This window comes from Macrotis lagotis, chromosome 1, assembly GCF_037893015.1.
Source record: "Macrotis lagotis isolate mMagLag1 chromosome 1, bilby.v1.9.chrom.fasta, whole genome shotgun sequence".
Taxonomy (NCBI): domain Eukaryota; kingdom Metazoa; phylum Chordata; class Mammalia; order Peramelemorphia; family Peramelidae; genus Macrotis; species Macrotis lagotis.
The window spans coordinates 592,883,392-592,906,498 of NC_133658.1; the positions used below are offsets into that span (position 1 = coordinate 592,883,392).

At 35.3% G+C, this 23,107-nt stretch overlaps 1 protein-coding gene across 1 annotated transcript in view; it reads left to right on the forward strand.

Moving 5' to 3' along the window:
* Positions 1-23,107, forward strand: part of CLSTN2 (calsyntenin 2) — a 987,453-nt gene that overhangs the window by 340,246 nt on the left and 624,100 nt on the right. The window lies entirely within an intron of this gene.

Consider the following 23,107-nt stretch of genomic DNA (forward strand, 5'->3'; position numbering starts at 1 on the left):
ATGAATATAAGAATATCTACTTCAAAGAGAATTGTGAGGATCAAATTTGAAAGCTATGTAAAGTACTCCAAAAATCACAAAATTCTACATAATTGTTAGCTATTATTAGCATTGTTATTATAGTGATCATTGTTTTTATTACTACTATCATTAATAGTAATGTGTAACAGTTCCAAAATACTCCATTTATTAAAATTGAAGGATGTGATTAGGATATGATTATTCTTTATGGTGGTGCCTCATTAAGAATGAGCAGTCTCCAAATACACTACTTTTCCTCAATAACTCATTATGACTAATGAGTTTTATCTGATTATCACTTTTGTCTTCCTAACTGGACCATATTCACAATATACATTTATTCAGTATTTAGAAATCTCTAGTACATGCCTAGAGATTTAGGGGTGTAGGCTTTAAAGCATCATCAGAGTGTGTCTAACTCCTTTTTAAAGTCTCTCAATAATTTCCAGCCCATGATATGTTTTGGGTCACTGAGTTTCACAACCATTCTTGAAGTAGGTTTTTTTTTATCATTGAAAAATTACATTGTTAAACTTCATAATAGCTCCAAGGCTAATATATAGGCAGGTGGAAAAGGTCACATATAGTATTCATTTTAGGACTATAACAATAATGTTGTCCCTCTTTTTAACCCAATTTTAAGGAAAAAAATTTTTAAGGAAAAAATTATCTTACTTTGGAAAGGGCAGGGCCTATCCTAAAATCTACAAATATTGGAGCAAAACTCCACTGAATGTTCAGATGATTTCCTTTTACTCATTATCTCCTAGACTTTAGCAAGATATTTATATGAGTAAAAAACTTTCTGATATTTTAATTAGATAAAACCTCTTGATTCCTTAAAAGCAGTTTATGTTAAAATGAAGAAACAGTAATGGAATATCAAGAAATTCAGAAAAATTGGAAATGGGTGGCACTGTAGGACATATCTCAGTGGTATATTTATACAGTAATCACTTGTCAATAAGCAATGATGGAAAAGCAACTAATAAATACCGTGGGACATCTCAATATTGAGTTAGCAAATAAATGTAGGAAGTTAGGTGGAGATGTTAGAATTTTGTGTCAAAATTCCAACAGCCCTAGCAATGTTGAATTTCTGGTTTCTTCTGAAGATCTTATTTTTTTTTTATTTCATGAAATTTATTTGTGTCATAGAACCATAAGATTGTTGTAAAAGACCTTGGAAACCATTCAGTTCAAATTCCACCAACCCCTTGCATATGACTTCTTGACAAAGCATGCCACTGATGAATGGAAATGGGTGTTGTCACCCTCAATGAAAGGACTTAAAGATCAGGGTTTGTTTAAGTGAAAAACTCAGGGATTGACTCCAAAAGCATGAAAAAGTCATATTTTAATTCACATGCTACAGTAAACAGTTTACAGATTAATCTGCATTTGGAGAGAAACAGCAAGTTACTTGAGGACAGACTGAATATTGGTAGTTACAAACCCAGAAAGAAATAGGGAAAGAAGTAGATTCTTTCAAAGAAAGAAAGAGAAAGAAAAGCTTAGATCAACATAGATATAGCCATATGGAGCTGGGACCATATTGTGAAAGTCATATGGCTAAATCATGCAGGTCTCTAACTTAGAGAAGCCTAGTAGTCCAAGCTGTAGTCCAAAAGAGGAAGTAAAGAAGGAAGAAAACTCAGTTCTCTGAAGAAGTCCATTTAAACACCTTTCTGATGGGTGGGACAAGGGTGGTATTTGAGGAGTGCTTTATCACCTGTCTGACTCCAGGTATTCTTCAATGCATAGGCCACAAAGAATAACTAAGACAATACTTATTGTGCAGTGTGGCAAAAGATGACATTATTTCCCTGTGCTTCACAAGGGTTAAGGTACATTGTAGATCCACTTGTATTCAGAATCCTAGTTCTTAAATCCTACTGCTATGTTTATTTTTATTTTGCAACCAGAGGACATAATCATTTCAAAACAAAGACATTTAATGAAATCACATAATAAAAAATTAATAATAGAACCTTCGTTTTAGAACTGACTCTCCAAGTTCTCAACCCTGTTTCTCTCATTCCATCCCCCTCTTCTTTTACATGGTTTTAAAAGGGCAAGCCTACAGTCCTGTGCCACCAAGCTATTTATTTGACTCTTAGACACAATTGCATCATACTGATAGTTGCTAATCAGTGGTTTCTCCAGAGCCCAATTGGTCACCATTTTAGCATTCCTTCTCTGATGTCAAAATTATCCCAAAAGTAATAGAGACCATAATGTCTTCATTAAATATCACCTTATATTCTGCTTTGTTTTTCTGTCCTACCCTCACAATGTAAAGAATAGGTTGGAATTTGAGAAAGTTCATATTATTGTGAATGTTAAACTCCAAGACTCAGCAAGTGTTTAATGACTATCTACAGTTTGCCAACAATGCATCACAGCCTTATTTTGAAATATGCATAAATATTTCTAGGTCTATATTAAGTACTGGTTGGAGATGCAGAATGGAAGCAAAAAAAGTTGGGAAGTGAATTTATATGCCAATTGGGGATAGAAAAATAATATCAATGAAAATCAGAGACAGTTGAAGGCCACAAAAATTCAGTTCAGATGGGTAAGTCATAATCCTATAACTCTCAGGATCAAAAGTCAGTCCAAAACAAATGCAAGAATTCTTCAGTTCTGCTTATTTCCTTCAGTCTATCAAGTATAGAACTCATATCCCTTTTAAAAAATAATCAAGGGAAAGAAGGCATTTATTGACTATGTTTTCATTACTGCCAAAAACATGCTACTCTGATGGGAGGAACTAAAGTAAAGGTATTCAAAATAATGATTTCTCTTATAAAAGAAGGAAAAATAAGGTACCAACATCACTTAATGAAAGAATGATATACCAAGACACCTGAAGTATCTTTTACCACAGAAATAGAGCAATCTTCCTCCTACCACCTCTAAAACCCCCTTCATAATCTTTCTTGAAGTTAGTTTATAGAAGGAACATCTGATTGTACATTAAAAGGACTGCAATAAGGAACCTTATAATTCACATGAGAACTGCTTCATGGAACAATCTTAAATTAGTATGTGATGGAGATGCAAATTGGCATGTGCCATATATTAAATCCATGGCCATAATTTTCTTCATAAACTCAGTAAATAGGAAAGTGTTACTTATCCCCTCATCAAATCCAAAAGAACCTGTCGGCAGGGAATTCTTCCTATCACCTGCTTCTGGAGGATGCTCACTATCCCAGAGAAATATGAGGCTCCTGGCCAATATGAGATGAACTCGTTTTGTGTCTGGAAGGTGTCTGTCTGCTGCAGGAGGCCTCCTCCCTGAGACAGCCCCTGGCTGCATTGTCTCAGGGAGAAGAAAACAGACAATTAATCAGGGTTCTATCAAAAGGTGGTTTCCTGACATTACACAAAGATGAATTAAAACAGCTTCTCAGTAGTCCTAACAGACCCCAGCTGCTGAGACAAAGTAAGAGCAGGGAGCACTTCAGAATAGCTTTGTGGATGATTTCCTTTCAGCCAAACCCCCTTGCAAAAGGATATCAAAGAAAACAACTCTAATTTGTCAGTTTGGAATGACTTCCTCAAGTGACTGAGATTTCTGTGCCATCTTTCTGAAAGCCTTCTAATTATCACCAAACTGGAGAATGAACTACATTAAACTGGACAGCCATCAATCCAAATTTATTCATAATATTCCTGGAGATGCATTCTCTGTGATACCTCAGACTAGCTCTTTGGTGGAGGAAGACTTTTACAGCTTCACTTTATGGGATATTTGCATACCTATAGAGTGACTAGAAGCAATCTTGCCCCAATTAATAATCCCAGTTGATGCTACAATCAATTAGCATATATTGCAAAAGTTTTTCCAGATGTCATAATATCATGAATTTAAAGCTGAGCAGATCTTTAAAGGTAATTTTTAGATCAAATTTCCCATCTTATGGAAGAAGAAACTCTGACCTAGGAAAGTGAAATGGTTCGCCAGAGGCCACAGAGGTAATGAACATCAGAGGTGGCGTTTGAACCCAGGTACTCTGGTTTGAGCCAGCATTCTTTCTATTTTATCTCAGAGATACACAGGAGTTATATTCTCAAATTGGAGGACAATCTCCTACTTGAACCCTATACCTTTCATGCTCATCATATTTCTGTTCCTCCCTCATTCCCCTCTGACAAATGTGAGCTCTTTGGAGGTAAGAATTATTTCAATTAAGCACTCTCAACAAAAGTTTATTAAGAACATGTCACATACCAGGAACTATGGCTGAGACCAAAGGATACAAAGAAGAGCAAAAACAGACCCTTTTTTTCATGGAGTTTACCGTTGAATGGGGGAGAGAACAAGTAAATGAAAAAAGTAAACACAAGATATATATATATATATGTATATATATATATATATATATATATATATATATATATATATATATACAGAGTAGGTAACTTTAGAGGGGAAGGTCTAGTCTAGAAAATAGCCTCATAAAAAAGGTTGGGTTCAAGCTGAATCTTGGAGGAAGTCTCTATGAGGCAAAAGTGATAAGGAAGAGCATTTCAGGCAAAGGGACAGGCAGCCTGGTGGGAGATGGGATTTTGCTTTAAAGTATATATATATACTTTACTTATATATACTTATATATACTCATACATAATGTAGCTATATACGTGTGTACATATATATGTTTTATTATATATTTAAAAGGAATAGCAAGTTATACATAATAGATTTATAGTTCCATGTGTAACCATCTTTTTATTATACTTTATTATACTACATCATTATTTATTATACTACATTATAAATTGTTTTTATTCCATAAATTAAAAATAAAATAATTTTTTAAAAAAGTTTGTAATCTCAGCACTAAGCAAAGTATCCAGCAAATAGTAGATGCTTAATAAATGTTGACTGACTCAGAATCATAGAGTATATGTGATTCTTTCAGATCATATAATTTGTAAGCAGAAAAAAGTAGATTTTGAATATAATTGAATTCTTATCCTTTTTTTCTCTACCTAGGTACCATCCTTCCCCTCCTCTGCTTTTCTAAATCGAGCATCTTCATATTCATTGGAAAGGCTTCTCTAACTATTGCACCCCACAGTTACCTCTTCTATATTTAATTCACAAAATGCAATATTTAAATGATTCTCTAATTGATGGGACTGTTTTATTTTGCCCAACTGAACAGTAAGCTACCTGAGGTCATGGATCAGGTCTTGGCCTTCTCTTGCTACAGCAGGTACACAATAAATAATTAAAGAGTATCAAAACTGGAAAGATCATAGATATTGTTTAATATAGCACTTTCATTTCTCAGATGAGGAATCTGAGGTTAAGAGTCATGGAGTCAAAGGCAACTTTAAAACTTGAAGTTTTGTTGGAAAGGAAAGAAGTTATTGTTGAGTAAGAGATATGGGCACATTAAAGAAAGGATAAGTTTCAGGTTAAGGTGACCGGTTCAATTCTAGGCAGGTCGAGCTGTTGTTTGCTAAATAAATGGATGGATTCAGATTGCATAGCACTAAACCAATCATAACAGACTAATAGGGCAATTCAAAAGTATGAAGAAACTACCTATTTTTCACAAGCTAATATCCTATGTTCAGAGTATACAGTAACCCCTCAAAATATACTCTCTGTTCTCCAGAAGAAGCTTACTTGATGTCTGAGTGATTTCTTATTGATTCAAGCTTTTTTCTCCTTTTATAAGCTTCTTCAATTACTACCTACCATATACATTGCTTATTATGTAAGCCTGTATATGTGAATGACACAAATTTTTAAAAAGCTAGTATATTAAGTTTTATTATTTAAACATTACCTGTGGATCATTAATTAAAAGGTCATTTATACAGTAGCCTAAAAAAAATCAGAGACCTAAATTTTAGAGAAGGCATGTGATGAGACACAGAACCATTACATGGACAGGATCATGCGTTTGTGTTCCCTAAGTGATGAATTTTTAAGGTGATGAGAGAACTTGCAGTCCTTCAGAAGATTAGAAGTAACAGTATTTAGCACCTAGCTAACAGAAAATCATTAAAATTAGAAACTACCAGCCACAATGCTGGGGGTGAACTCCTTCCTTGTCTCACCCTCTTCTGTGTCTCTCTAGTAACATGTGTTCCCTGCCACTACCCCAGATTGTCCTCCTCAGAAACCTCCTTACATAGATATACCAGGATCTCTGTCTCCCTTTATGAGGTGGCATCAATCTTTGACCCCCTTACAAAATGAAAAAAAGCACATTCTTACCATTGAGGACACTTTATATGACTTGCAAACAGATGGTAAAGGGCTTTCTGACTACCATGATAAGACAGTGGATTTTAAATTCATTTATAGTAGGAAGTATTTTTCTTTTTTTGTATATAATAGTATCTAGCATTGAGCTTTGTATGTAGAAGATGCCTAATCAATAGGTGGTGAAGTGGATAAACTTCTAACCCTGGAATCCGGAAAGCCCAGTTTAGCATCTCTAAGACTCCAGGCAAGACACTTTACCTCTGCCTGTCTCAGGAGGATGACAATAGCACCTATCTCACTATAGTTGTGAGGATTGATGAGACAATACTTATAAAGCCCTCCACATAGTATTCTCCTCTTTGGTCCTCTTCAAAAACAAAGGATGAAGAGCAAACCTGGTGCAGTAATTGGAACATAGTAAGGCTTTATAAATAAGTATTTCCTTTCTAAATGCTCATCTAATTGAAATGGAGGCTTGGAAGAGGCTGCCAGGGAGGAAATATAAAAACTATATCCATTAATTTTCGATGACTTTTTTTCCTGCCGAGGTGAGGCACCAACAACACCCTTCTCTAAGCTAATAGAAGCCAAAATCATCTAGCATCCTTGGCATCTTAAGGTTTAAGCTCTTGGGTAGGCTGCTTGGAATCTCTGTTGGATGGATCCTTTATTCCTACTATATCTTTGAGGTTCAGAACTTTACAGATGAGAAAACCGATACTCATAGAGAGCAAGGAAGTTGCTCATATTCCCATAATGGGTGAAGCACTATGTGAACCCAGATCCTCCAGACCATGTTGTTCTATCATTTAACCCTATTCTATTGGCCTTGTTCTATCTACTGTGCCATCTAGCTGCCTCCTTGGAGTCAGGAAGATTGGAGTTCTAATCCAGCCTCAGATACTTGACAATTACTAGCTGTGTGACCTTGGGCAAATCACTTAACCATGATTGCCTCATCTCCAGTTGTCCTGTCATATCTGGCCACTGGATCCAGATGGCTCTGGAGGAGATAGTGAAGCTGATGACTTAGCACAGCATTTTCTCATTCAAATTCAATTTATGTGCTTGTCATGGCATCACCTGTCTGATGTCATGGTCTTCTTCAAGAATGAAGGACAAACATCATCATCATCATCAGCCTTGTTATATAATGATGTAGATAATTTAAGGATGTGAATTTTACCGAGGGCACATGTAAAATTGTGTAATAAAAGCATGTTATAATAGGATCTGCAAAACTCTTTTTTAGTTTGTTTTGTTGTTTGTAATTTTATAAATCAAACTAAATCAAATGTAAAAGTAGGACTTTTATTTTGAACTCTGATTTCCTACAAAGGTCATTTCTTGTCCTCTTTCCCTTGAGGATACTTATGACATGTACTCCACTGAGCATTCGCTGTGTGAAAGCCAGTACCAGTCAGCTAATGGTTTTAATAACATTAATTGCTAGGGTAATTGGGGCTGAGAGCCTAGCTTTAATTGAAGCTTTAGCCATCGACTAATTGAGGATCACTGGCTAGTAAACAATTAGCTCTACAGTGGAAATATTATCCTGCCATTGTTCAATTTAATATTGTAAGAGGTATACCTTGGATGGGTGGAGGATGGGAATTTGTCATTGATTCTAGTTCTTTTACTTACTGTCTATGACCTTGAGGATGTCTGAGTCTCAGTTTCCCCAAGTGTAAATTGAATAGTTTGACTAGATGATGTCTAAAGTTCTTTTCATTCCAAATCCCATGATTATTTTTTTTCCAAAAATCTACTACCCCAAATCTCTAAGGATAATCAAAGTGAGCAAATAAACCTTCCTTAATAATCTACCCAAGAATGGAAATCACAAACCATTCCAATGTTTTTGCCAAAAATAATTATTATTTCTGCATATTCATATCTTATTTCTTTATAGGATATGCTAGGTGGGATAGTGGATAGAGTTCTGGGCCTACTATCAGAAGGACTCTTCCTGAATTCATATCTGTGCTCAGAAATTTCCTAGCAGTGTGACACAATTTAGGAAAAGTTCTTTATTCTTAATTAAAGTGCTTATGCTAAAGCTTTAGCTGTTCATTGGTGATGGAGATACTTTTCTGTCTATGAAGGCTCCATATTCCTCAGGTTCTTTCTGAATCATTGGCCATCATGTCACTTCAGGTAGGGAAGGAATATATAGAACAGGAAAAATATAAAGTGGTGAAAACAATGGATCAAAAGGAGACTTACCAAGTTTCTTGCCCTGACTGTTAATTTTCTGACTTTGGCTAAGTCCCATAACCTCTTTTGTTTGCCTCGGGATTTTTTTTCTTTTTCATATTAAAATAAAGATGATCATAGTTGGTATTTTCATTATTGAATCTTGAATTAATTTTGAGTTCCCCATTTTCTCTTTGATACATTCCCCAATGGAAAGAAAAGTTCAATCCTGCATTCTACTTTTCAGTAAGACTATCTGAGAATCATTGAGAATACTTATAAAGGTTTTTTGACATTATTACTTTGGCCTTTGACAAGTAATTTAACCTTTTGAAGTATTAGTTTACTAATCTAGAAAATTACATTATCTGAATTACCTTCAAATTGTAAAAACTGTCAGGCAGCTGATAGATAGTATAGGTATGTACTATAGGTAACTTAGATGGTGCACTAAGATAAAGCCTGAATCTTGAAGACCTGAGTTCAAATTCATTCTCAGATCCTTACTAGTTGTATGAACTTAAGCAAGTCATTTAACTCTCCTCCCCTTATCTTCTCTTCTGAAAATAGCCTGGAGATGGAAATGACATAACATTCCAATGTTTTTGCCAAAACAACAATTATTTCTGCATTTACACATCTTTTTTCTTTATAGGATAACTAGGTGGGATAGTGTATAGAGTGCTTGGCATTCTGTCAGAAAGACTCTTCCTGAATTCAAATCTTTCCATAAAAATTTACTAGAAGTGTGACAGTGGGCAAGTCACTTAACCTTGTTTGCCTCTGTTTCTTATGTGTGTGAAAGGAACTGAAAAAGAAAGTGAAAAACCACTCTGGTTTGTTTGCCAAAAAATTCAAATGGAGTTAAGAGGAGTTGGACAAGACTGAAAAACAATCAATACCAATGTATGTGTATGTGTATGTGTTTGTGCTTAATTACAGGCCAGAGTAATCAAGAAAGGCTTATTGATGGGTCTTGAGTTAAATAGAAAATAGGGCATATTTTAAAGGATGGTTCCCAGCCTCACTGATTTTGCTAGCAACTTTGCTATGATGCGTTTTTTCTTTTTTTATTTAGATCTAGATCTTGAGTGTGTCATTTTCTACCAGTCAGATTTTAATATCCTGACTCTGGGCCATTTCCTACAGTAAGTTGTAGCAGCTGTAGCCATCTCTCGTCTACCCTCTGGTCTACCCTTAGTTAATACCTGAGTTCCATCACCAACTGAGATAGCAAAAAGTTGGTGTCTTCCAGTAACATGGTATTTCCTTTGTCACTCTGGCAAGCAATACCTCCTGGATTGACTCGTACTTCTTGAGGTTTCACATGTCTCTTAGAAGATCTTTTTTTTCTTTTCTGAAAACTAAAGAATACAAATGTGGTTGCTCTGAGCCAATGGCTAACACTGAGTAGGACTGCAAGGCTGTAATTGAAGATGCCCTCCATTTGATCTAGTTAGTACTTACCTTTGATAGCAATGGAGGAATGAAAGAGGAGACAAGACCTTAAAATAAACCCCACAATCAAACTGATTTCAGTGATTCTTCTATTTATGTCTAAAGACTAAATTTTATCTGAAATTCTTTTACCACCAACAAATATTCATTCAACAGCTAGCCCTATTATAGGGCTATGGAAAATAGTAAAAAGTAGAAGATACAATGCCTGCCATCATGGAACTTACAGTTTAGAGGAAGTAGTAACAGATTACATGAACAGCTATCTAAGTATAAATACTAAATAAATAGTATCAATAGGGTTGTGGTAGAGCAGAAAAAGAAATTATCATGGAAAAGAATAAACTATGAAAGTTTCTTGGAAGATTTGTCTTGAAAGATGGATTTTTTTAAGCTATGTCGAAACAGGCCTAAAATCAGGAAGACTAACTCTTCAGGTTAAAATTTGGTCTCAGATACTTACTAGTTGTGTGACACCTGGGCAAGTCACTTAACCCTGTTTGTCCAGGTTTCCCCATCTGTAAAATGAGCTGGAGAAGGAAATGACAAGTACTCCATGGAAATCTCAACTGGGGTCAGGAAGAATCAGAGGACTGAAAAACTGGTCAACTCAATTCAAGTAGAGTGGAAATAGGAAGTTGCTTCAAGGAGAATGTTTTAGCCATGTTTTAGCTTTCAGTGGGAAATGTCCCACTGGGCATAACCTCAAGTTAGGAAGAAGATGGACATAAGAGATGGGACAGATAGGATGTCCAAACAATAGGCAATATAAGGAGATATGTTTAGGAAACAGGAAGCATTAAGGAAAGCATTTTAGAGTTCAAAAAATAACAGAAAATTGCAAAGGCATATATAATGTTTTCCCATAGGTGTGGTGGGAAGGGAGGATGAGAAGGTAAAGGGAGCAGGCCATACCTTTATTTTCCATGATCCCTTTGCCTTTGTATTTGAGGTCTAAGTAAAAGTTCCTATAGCCCTGTTTTTCATTGATTTGGGAATAAGAGGAGATAGAATGAAAGCAAGATCAGGTCCAAAGGGCAAACTGGTACTGTCATTGCTTTTGATTATATTTTTCCTCCCTAAATGAACCCTGCTTCTCCAATCTCTTTGTATCATGAAGGGCTTCTTTGGGATGAGAACATCTGTATTTCAGATAGCTTTTTAATTTGAAAGTGCCAATTTTATTTCTAAATTTATCACCTAGTGAACCAAGCCCTCAAGTGATTGTTTCAGAAGAAAAGTTTGAAAAGTAAAAGGTTTTGCCAAGATACTGTTTCAGTCCTGAGGTAACATGTATTCTCTGTGGAAGAAAAATGTGGTAGAGTCTTTCATTCTTCAGAAGGGAAAATTCCAACTTCTTATGTTTTCTCTGAAATCAATTTCTTAAGAGAGTATGCCAAAATCAGTTCAGAAAACAGGATTTGGTTTTTATATTCATAGAGGGTGGGAATCAAGCATATTGTTTCTTAAACTATATGACTAGTACAAGAAGTTCCAAATGAAACATAATATCAAGCATCCTTAGAGGACATGTATATTAGTATCCTATTGGCTCCTAGAATGAACCATTGGACAACTTTGAACTGAGTTTCAGACAACAGCGTTCTACCAAAGAGTCACCAGCGGAACAAATGTCATGCAAGATGGATTTGAGAATAATACCTTTCATTGTCTAATAATCATCATAGATACTTCAAGTTAGATAGAACTTCATAGACCATGGAGACAAATTTACAGGGTGACAGAATCATCTTGACATCATCATCCAAGATGTTAAACTATTTCTCCCAACTTTGTGGTATTTCTATATATTTGAGTACTTAGAAATTAATGACTACTAGGAACCAGCATAGTAAGTTCACAATAAACAAATCATGAAAAACAAATATCACTTCCTTTTTTTGTTGGATGCCAGAATGGTGGATCAGGTTGATGCTACAGTTGTAGACACATCCTTTATTTCTTCATTCTAGTAACTGATAATAATAATAACGTCAGTGACATATAATTGTTGTTTGTTGCTCTTCAGTATTATCAGTCCAATTCTTTGTGACCCCCCTTTGAGTTTTTCTGATAGATATTGGAGTGAGTGACTTTCCATTTCCTTTTCCAGCTTATCTTATAGATGAGGAAACTGAGGCACAAAAAGCTAAATGACTTGTTTAGGGTCTGAGATCTGATTTGAACTCGGGTCATTCTGCCTTCATACAATATGGGACGTTATAGGAGTACAGATTTAGAATTAGAGGGGACCAGCTAGTACAGGAGATTCTTGAGTTCTGTGTCATGGATCTCTTTAGAAGTCTGAGGGAATCTATGAATCCTGTCTAAGAATATTTTAAAATGCATTAAACAAAAGGCATAGGAATATATCTTTACCAGACAATATGTAGTTTCTCATCCTTCTTGTTCTAAAAATAGCTCTAAAGATGATTTTGAGTCATATTTAACATTTTTTACAAGACTCAATACTTTCTGGACTTGTCTTCTTAATGATATAGGATATGTGCCTCTCCTTTGATCACTATAGATGACCTTTTAAAATCTTAGATCATCAGAGGACTTTTTTGAGCAACTCATTTTTATTGTTGGCAAGATACCTCACTTGTGTCTTTCTCTTTGGGATCTTTTTCATTTTTTTAGTCTCCCAACCTTCTTGAGTACTTTTCATTTTTAGAGTTACAATTCATGAGATAATGACTATCTTTGCTCAGAACTTTATGGAATCTTCTCTTCTAAAATTTGGGGTAGTTCTGACAATGAACTATGTATGTTTTCTGAGCTTTTACAAGCTCCAAAATGAAATAGTCATTTTCTCCTAAAGTTCTTGTCACTTTTGTATGAGCAACCAGTCTGTCTTTTCAACCAAAATTAAATCCAGAATATTAGTTCTTCCCTTACCTTCTAAGAGAGGAAATTGTCATTAAGGCAAATCAAGAATTTGTCAGGTGCTTTACTTTTAGTAGAATTAGATATCCTGTAGATGCCAAGTAGTTAAAATCCCTCTGGCCTAATTTAACTTGCCTTCATACCAGCTTTTAAAAAATCCATATGGACAGATCCTCAATAGCATTACCTTGGCCAAATGAAATTTCATGATAATGCCACTAACTGTAGCAACATTCTAGCTAAAACCCACTGTTGTAAAATTGTTCTGAGTTAGGGTTTTGTTTTTTTTTTTTTTACCACTAGCCTCCCAAGAAGGAAAAGATGGTAGAAGGAGAAGAGGAAGAGAAAAGTCATCTTTTTCCTACTGTTCTTTCTTATTTCTTTCTATTTTAATAGACTGTTTTCTTTCCCTTTATTCTCCAAGTGCTTTCTAAAATATTCATCCCTTTAGGCATATGGATCTTCATAAAGGCACAAACCTTCTTCATATAAAGTTTTCCTCCCTCTACTAGGTTAATTTCTTTAGAATAAAGTATACCTTTCCACTGTCAAATTGTATCCTAAGTATGAGTCATACAATAGGAATGTAATTATTAATGTGAAGATTTTCATCAGGTTTTGATGATAGCTTTGAGCTCACACATGTCTTGTTAGAGCAATGAATCAAGAGTCAAAGGCCTTGTTTCAAACTCTAATTATGCTTCTTACTTAAGTGATTCACTTCCCCCTCTCTGGGGAAATGCAGGTCTCTAAATTCTAAGATACTAAACACACTATTTTATTCCAAAATATCAAATCCATGTTGCTAACAACCTAAATTCCTGATGTTGGTTTAGAGACATTGTTCACAATTTCTAATGTCATCCTTCTCTCTTCTTTTATCCTTTGGAATACAGGGCACCACCTACTTATATGTCACACATTTTAATTTCACTCACATCTCATTTTCTCTTCACTTTTTTCTTCTCTTTCTCCTTTAAACTTCACCTAAAGCTTTCTTATGCTATTCTCTCCATATATCCTTGATTCCCTTCTGGAGTCCTGACCTACTGGAAGATAAGCATCACCTGTGCCCTCAAGTGCTTCAGTTTCCCATCTAACCTTTCAAAGTCACTGGAAATACATTACCAGTTTCTTCTGTCTGTAATTCAGTCATGAATTATATATGCTGATTCATGAATCAGCAGATGTGAGTAGCAGTTGGTGGGCTTTATGAGACTTGGCTGGCAAGATCTCCATCACATCTTGTAAACATGCCCCAGGAAGACACTTATCTCCTGATTATGTGTCCTTTCAATATCCTTCAGTGGGGGCAACAACAACATCAAAACAGTACTTTTACTCCTGTCAATTATGATAGAATTCTTCCCATTTACCAGGACCATACTTCTCTATGAGTATGTGATAATGCTTCTAGATTTGTTATCTTTTTTTGCACTATCATACTTTCCTTAATTACCATCATTACCATATCATTACTTCAACTCTGCCTCTTCAGAATGACCCTTTCTTTCTTCCTGGAGTATTTCTTTCTACTGACAATAGAACTCTTCACCCTCTCCATTAAACTGAAATTTAATGAAGCATTTCTCAATCCCTTTCATTGTGAGACATTTGTCTCACAATTATTGTGTGACTATCATAGGCAGGAACATATTCTTATCACTTACCCTCTAAGTTTCACTAAAACATTCCCTCAATCTTCTTATGTAGCCTCAAAATGAAACATAATTCTTTGTGGTTATATGTGGAAACTCTTCCTGGAAATCACCACTCCAATTTGCCTATTCATCATAGCAGGTCATAAGGCTCCTGATTGCCTAATGTTTTCAATGAAAACATTCTAAGTTTGCACATCTTCCTTTTCATTCCCTTATTAAACTTCTTTTTTCTAATGCACTAACTGCCCATTTTCAGACCTAGTTCAATTCAAATTCAACAGCGTAATGATAATTCTTTTCCTTCCTGTTGCTATATTTGTGGATGTTTCCTTACACTTAATATCAGCTCCTAAGTTATTCTCTAAGGCATGATTCTAGAATATTCTTATTACACAGGGTGTGTAATGGATGTGCTCATAGGAAGGGCCTGGTAAAAGTCTTTCTTTGTTACTTAGTGTTATGGGTAATTTTCTATGTCTAGCATATTTTTCCATTTCAGGTCCAGTGTTGATGATAACAGTTATAAGTCTTTAGTTAAATGCTATAGGGATCTGCCCAAGATTCAGCTTTCTTCAATTTCTTAATAGATGAAAGGCTTGCTTGTCACTTTAATAGAAGAAAGCTAGGGGCGGCTAGGTGGTGCAGTGGATAAAGTACCTGCCCTAGAGTCAGGAGTACCTGGGTTCAAATCCGGTCTCAGACACTTAATAATTACCTAGCTGTGTGGCCTTGGGCAAGTCACTTAACCCCATTTGCCTTGCCAAAAAAAACCTAAAAAAAAGAAGAAAGCTAAATGATGAATAAGTCATGTTACAAAAAAGGGTTTTAGTAGATTCTATGAACTATATTGGGATTTTAAGCAAGGTTCATTCCTGATTGTTCAAACATCCATGTCCCACCTTCAAGGAAAATTCAGGTACAAAGTACAACTCTGGACCAGTATATTTAAGAAAAGAATAGAGAAGCACTAAAAATGGTGTATTTCTCTTGGGGATTAGTAATGGTCCTTCTGTTTTGCAGAGAATTTGACTAGAAGGAGGATTTGGGGTGTGGGTAGACATCAGAGGCTCACAAATTAGGTTGCTTGAACATACCTCTTGTGGTTAGCAAACAAGCATTCTGGGAAAGCCATAATGTTTTCTTTCTTTTAAGAAAGATTTTATTTATTTTGAGTTTTACAATTTTCCCCCATTCTTGTTTCCCTCCCCCCACTCCCCACAGAAGGCATTCTGTTAGTCTTTACATTGGTTCCATGTTATACACTGATCCTGGTTAAATGTGATGACAGAGAAATCATACCCTTAAGGAAGAAAAATAAAGTATGAGATAGCAAAATTACATAAGATAACGGTTTTTTGTTTTTCTAATTTGAAGGTAATAGTCTTTGGTCTTTGTTGAAATTCCATAATTCTTTCTCTTGATACAGATGGTATTCTCCATTGCAGATAGCCCAAAATTGTCCCTGGTTGTTGCATTGGTGGAATGAGCAAGTCCATCAAGGTTGAGCATAACCCCCATGTTGCTGTTAGGGTGTACAATGGTTTTCTGGTTCTGCTCATCTCGCTCAGCACATGATGTTGTTTTCCCAGGGATGTTAGGTGTATTTTTCTAGTGAAATTGTCAATTGCCTAGGTGGAAATGTCTTTGAATCTCAGCCAAATGATGCAGCACTAGAAATCAATAGACATGGTATCCCCCAGAATACTCGTAGTCACTCTGCCATCCTAACAATGTTCTAGTACCAGTCAAGGTACTCTAGTACCTGTCAAGGAATTCATGCCATCAGGAGGAAGCCACTCTAAGAAAATATATGGCAGAACAAACATTAGAAGCACAGATTACTAGATCTATAATGGCCATTAGAGGTCATCTACTTCACACTTGTCATTAACAGATGATCTTTAGAGAAGGATGGTTAAATTATGCAAAATCAGAAAGGAATTGAGTAATGTCAGACCTAGGACTAAAATCCTGTCCTCGGGCTCTTTCCTAGTTAGCCTATTTCTTGCCTTTAAGAATTATAATAGTATTTCTTTAGCACATGGAGATGTGACACAAAGACTCATTTTTTGAATTGATTCTTTCTTGGACCTCACTTCTCTTTTCCCTTTTTTTTAACTTTTCCATAAAATTGACCTAGAATTAAGATACAACAAATAATGAGCACCTATGTGCATGGTAGAAAGAATTCTTCAAATGCAGGGAAATCAAACTTTTTATACTTATATCACTCATTCACTGGAATTTGCCAATACATAGCAAGCAATGAGGGATTTCAGGGACTTTAGTCTAGGTGATGGCTTGAACTTTTACATTTATATTTTGTTTCTCATAAAAATTGTGATTTCCTCCTTAAACAGTACATCATGCTGATGTAGACACCATTGAGTTACCAAAGTCAGGGTAGAGAAATCTGGGTCACCTTTTGAAAACTCACTGAAAATAAAAACGCCAAGGAGAAAAGGGATTTTTTTTTCCTTTTGCCTAGCTAACCTGGATAAGCCTTAATTAACATTTTCATCAGCGATCTGGAAGAGGGCACAACAGAAAGAGCGCTTCCCTTGTGTTAGGAAGGATCCTGAATGACCTGGCAGGTGCTAATTAGTGCTAATTACCTATGTCCCTAGTAGATTAGTGGAGAAGACAGGGGACACTAGAAGGAAGGTTTAAAAGCAACCTTCCCAGTAGCTGTCATGTGATCAGCAAACTATCAAGACAAATAAGCTGCTTAGTATGATGGAAAGTTTGATTGACATGTAGTTGACTTAGAGTAGGGGTGTGGGGGGTGAGAATGAGTTTATGTGGGTGACAGAGAAAGATATAGTAAAAATGGAAGATCTTGTCAATCTGCAAATATGCTTGCTAAGAGAGCATATGATCAAAGTTTATGAAATAATGAACTAGTTGAAGAAGAAGCTCATGAACTAAGTCCCAAATCCCTAATACTAAGACTAAGGGTCTCTCCTATAAAGCATAACTAGAAAATCTGACTATAGAAAAGGTAACAGCCTTGTTATTTGGAGGGGTGTTTCAGGGTGAAGAATGTAAAGGGGTTTAAGAAGAATGTCTTGCAACTGTTGCACATCTGTTTTGAAATAGCACTGTGAAATTCTTTAGTACATTTAAAAAACTGAATGTTTTTTTTAAAGTTTAGACCCTTTAAGGATTAAATGTAGATCTGGGAGTAATCTAAGGCCTTTCAAAGCTTACTGTAGAGATGGAATTCTAATGACAAGCTACTCCTTGGGAAGCTCTGGGTATTCAACTACCCCAGATCTGCCCAGTCTTAGCCCTACTGTAGCAATAGGTAAGAGGCAAATACTTTCTATGGTGACTAGGACCCAGAGATAAGGCAAGTGTTCCAGGTTGGTATTTTAGGAGGAGTTAGGGACAGAAGAATGAAGAGATGAAACAGAAAATTAAATAGATGGTAAGAGGAGACTGATAGATGGCCAGAATCAGAGAAATCCAAGGCAGGATAAAGTCATAGGAATAATAGTACATGAGTTGAATTTGTGGTTGAATCTATAAAGGGGAGAATTGTGTAACCAACAAACCAGCCTGCAAAGCACTTTGCAAAATTTAAAGCACCATGTAAATGCCATCTGTAATTATTAGTGAGTTCTCAAGTCCTCTGAGGTATTATTATTCATTTCTATTTATCTACCAATTGGGAATTGCTCTGCTTTGTATGAAGAAACCAGAAAAAAATCTGTATGTTTTCATGACCCTCTCGGTAACTCGAACTCTAGATGTTTTCAGACTCAATTCAACAGGTATTGACTTACATTTTTCTAGTTCTATACTAAGTAAGGAATGAGAAGAGATTGATTTTTTTTTTAAAAAAATGGTGAAATAATGAGTTAGAGGGTCATCCTTGGAATGTAGAGATTTGGGTTCAATTCCGTCTCTGAAAGCTTTATGAACAATAGCATATCACTTAATCTCTCAAGTCCCTAGAATCTTCTCTGAAATCATAAGTTAAATGAATTGCTGTTTTGCATTGGTGCAGGAAGCTTCCTCACTGAGTTATTCCTTACCACAGTAAAGGGATAAATCCCAAGTAGGAAAAAAATAAAAACAAAACTCAGCACTACTTACTTTATAAAATTGTCCTGAAGGAAATTTGCAAGGCCTCATGACTGGTTAAAACTACCATTGTATTTAGTTGGAAAAATAAATAAATAATATATTTTAAAATAAAATAAGTAATTTTAAAAAAGGGTGATGTCTTGACTTGATTTAGATGGGAGAAGAGAGGAAAGGTTGCTCACAAAGATTTGGAGAGACCAGGCTTTGAAGAGCTTGTGTACCTCTTTGAAGGGATAGTGAAGGGGAGAAAAGTTATGTTTTCTTCATGAACTGTGAAGTTAGCACAATGAAAGGAAACCTATTATTTGAGTGTATGTCATGCTCCAGCTGGCACTTTGTCAGTGGTAGGATTAATTGTCTAAGTACTGCAGATCTCTGAAGCAAGAGGGAGAATGAGGCCCTACCACACAGAAGGAGTAGGTATTGAAGCAGGACTTGTTCAAATATTAGCAGACTACTCTACCTGACAAGTAATAATATGCCATATTGATAAATTTTGACTTAAAATCAGTCATTTTAACTGCCACTGAGGGGGTTTGAGCCATCCCATAGGACAAAATAATGTCCTTGCCATCCCCTAGAGCCTAGATGTTAAGTTGAAAAGGTTAATTATGTTTGCCTAAATCTTAATTGTTCATATTTTTTTTTAATTTTTGTAAGGCAATGGGGTTAAGTGACTTGCCCAAGGCCACACAGCTAGGTAATTATTAAGTGTCTGAGGCTGGATTTGAACTCATGTACTCCTGACTCCATGGCCAGTGCTCTATTCACCTAGCTACCCCTTGTTAGTATTTTTTTAAATTAAGTAATTATTTGCTTAACTATTTACTTAAATTGCCATGATTTCCTCTTGTATCCCTCCCCTTACCCCAAATAGAAAACTATCCCATATAATAAATATAATTTTAAAGATTAAAAAAGAAGGAAAAATCAACATAATTTATCAATAAATCAAAAAAGTTTGAAAATATGTACAATATACTGCATTGTGGTCTTCCCACCTCTCCAAAGGAGTCAGGTGGAGGTATCTTGAACTCTTCTTTGGAGGACTACTTAATACCATTTACTTTTGATATTTTTAATAGTTTTTTGTTTACATTGTTGTAATCATTGTATATATTGTTTTATTGTTTCTGCTTCACTCTGCATCAGTTCATGGCTTTCATGTATGTTTCTCTCTTATTCGGTAATTTTAAAGCACAATAATATTGTATTATATTCCTGTGCCATCGTTCATTTAGCCATTCCAAAATTGATTATTAACTTTATTTTCAATTCTTTGCTATCCCTGAAAATGCTGTTACAAATTTTGCTCTTTTTTGAGGTTTCTTCTTTTCAGTGATCTCTTTGGGATATAATCATAGCTGAGGAATCTCTGAGGTATGGAATGGACATGTTAGTCCCTTTATTGTGCAATTCCAAATTGCTTTTCAGAATAGTTGTAATGATTCCCAGCTCCATCTGCACCCTCCTATCTTTTGTCATCTTTGCAAATTTGCAGTGACTGAAATGAAACCTTAGAGCCCCTCCATTTTTATTTTCATTTTCTCAAAGTTGGATTTCTATTTAATAATTACCACCTGAGTTTTCAGAGTAAGGACTCCCATTTCCTTAAAACCTAACCTGCTCAAACTTCAGTTTAGCACCATTTACATATTCTCCCTTCTAGTTACTAACAGTATAAATTAGTAAATGAAATGTATTATGAAATGAATTAATAAATTAGAAAAACAATAAATAAAAACATCTAGTGTTCAAGATATCAATAGGACCTCAAAACCAATCCTGTTTTGTTTGTTTCCTCTAAAGGACATGATATAAATTAGTAGCTAGGAGAAAACGACATAAGGGATAGGGGACTGGACCTGTGATTTCATTGATAGTAGAACTCCCATATGAGGGTATTCCTATTAACGGAGATCTGTCCCTTCCTCTGCAACATATACTCTAGGATTGTTGATGAGAATGTGAAACTACCATTATCATGTAATTGAATGATGTTTAGGCAGAGAGTGTTTCTAAGGTAGAATTTGAATTAAGAGTTTCTTTTCTTGTTTCTTTTAAGACAATTGGGGTTAAGTGACTTTCCCAACTTCACCCAGCTAGTAAGAGTCTGAGGCTAGACTTGAATTCAGGACTTTCAGACTTCAGGACTGGTGCTCTAACCATTGTGCCACCTAGCTGTCACACACAGTGTGTCTTGATTCTATGACCAGTTCTCCAGTTACAATTCTCTGCTACAGGAAAATAAATTAAATTAAACTGGTTAATTGTGGGATGTATTATATCTTATTATATTTTATGCATATATTTTATGAATTGTATTTTTGGCATAATCACCCTATAGATGACAGAAACAGCTAGTCTTTGCCTTCAGGGTCATCTCATTTTCTATTATTCCATTTGTGTTTTATTTGACTGCTTTTGCTGTGACTTATTAGGAAGACTTGGATATTTTATGATGATTCCCAAATCAGTAGAAAAATGCCAGGTTTTAAATGGGGCTTTCTAGTTCAAGAATATTCCTTTCCCTAGTGTATATACATATATATATATATATATATATATATATATATATATATATATTTATATTTATATTTATATATATGAGTTTTAAAATAAGTTTTATGCAATATATATCTATTAGTGATACAGGTTTGATATTCATTATGAACAAATCCTACTTAACTTCAAAGTCAGCAAAATCAGTGGATGAATATGATGAAAAGAACATTTGGTACACAACAGAAACTAAATGGTAAAGAGTGGTGATAACTGCTAATGGAATTGCGTTAGCTGAATCATGGGCTTCTGATTCCCAATATAACTATTTTATTAGATAATAAAGAATGTCTCTGCTCCAAAGAAATGGATTCTTAGAAAATTTCTTATTCAGAAATAATGTTCTACTTACAGCTAAATATTCTGGTAGCAACAATGATAGACAATACTTTATGCGAAAGATAATAGTGAGATTTGTCATTAGTCAGGGTCATAGGGATGAAGTAAAACCTTCAGGGGGGAGTGGGCTAGAGGAGGAAGAGGAATGCCCTATAGAGAGGACATCCAATTTATCTGTCATATCCACCTGCCAAAAGAATAGGGACTTCTTCTTATCCAAAGTGTATTATCTTCCTCAGCACTCTTCACATTGTACTTCTCCAATCAGTCAGCCCTTGACAGTGTCTATTGAGTTGAAACCACACTGGTCACTTAGATGGTTCACTTAAACAATATTCTAAGTTGACTTTAGCATTCACAAACTTTTATTCAAAGAATCATAGATTTATGGAGTGGAAAGCTACATCATTTATTCCAATCCTGTCATTTTACAAAAAAAAAAGTCTTGCAAAAATTCAATGACCTATTTGAGAAGATAGTGAATGAGTTGTAGAACCCAACCTTGAAGGCAAATCTGCTAACTTCTAATCCAGGACATGGTTCCCTATTTAATTCTTATGCAAATTTTAAAATAACTGTAACTAACCCAGTTCAAATTCTATCATGTCATTTTATCTTCTCTTTGACCCAGCTAGGAGATAACTTGTTCTTCAAAATCTCTTATTAAGGGGCAGCTAGGAGGCAGAGTGGATAAAGCACTGGTCCTGGAGTCAGGAGTACCTGGGTTCAAATCCAGTCTCAGACACTTAATAATTACCTAGCTGTGTGGCCTTGAGCAAGCCACTTAACTCCATTGCCTAGCAAAAACCTAAAAAAACTCTTATTACTATCCATAATCTCAGTTTTTGTTTTTGTCTTTGTCCATGCAATTCAATCAATAAATAATTTTAAATGCTTTAGTTTCTTTATACCTAAAAAAATTGGAAATGATTTAGATGAGACTAGTCCCCTACAACTTTGTCTCTCCATGTTGAATATTGCAACCCCATGAATGAAAAAGTGGGAGTTCTGTTCAAGGAAGAACTACACAACTCCTTAATGATGGTATCTGTCTTGGTTTGAATTCTTGAAATGAAAATCAAGCCACACATCTGCCAGACTCTGTTTTGGAGCTGGAAGGAAAAGGTCCGGAGACCTTACACATAGAACACCAAATTTATCACTCGCAACTAGTCTATAAAGAGTGATGTATCACTATTTCCTTTATCACACTTAGGAAACAGCTTCTCTGTCCTCTCATGTAAATGCATTCTGATCCTCATTTATCAAGGAGAAATAGCATCCTCTTGGTAAACTACCCTGCTTAATGTACAGTGAACATGCATTTTCTCCACAGAATACTGAACAACGGCTTAACTAGGGGAGTATAATGGAATGTATTCAATATATGGCTGACTGACACTTGGGAGATAAAACTTCTTTGCATCAAAATGTGATTATCCAAAGATCTATTTAATGGAAGTGTAATTGAATAATTGGGTTGATTTTTACCCTGGTTGCTTTGGAAACTTAGATGTTGTTCAGTTGTTTCAGTCATGTCTGTCTCTTTGTGACCCTATTTGGGATTTTCTTGACAAAGCTACAGTAGTGTTTTACCATTCCCTTCTCCAGCTCATTTTATAGATGAGGAAACTGAAGCAAACAGAGTTAAGTG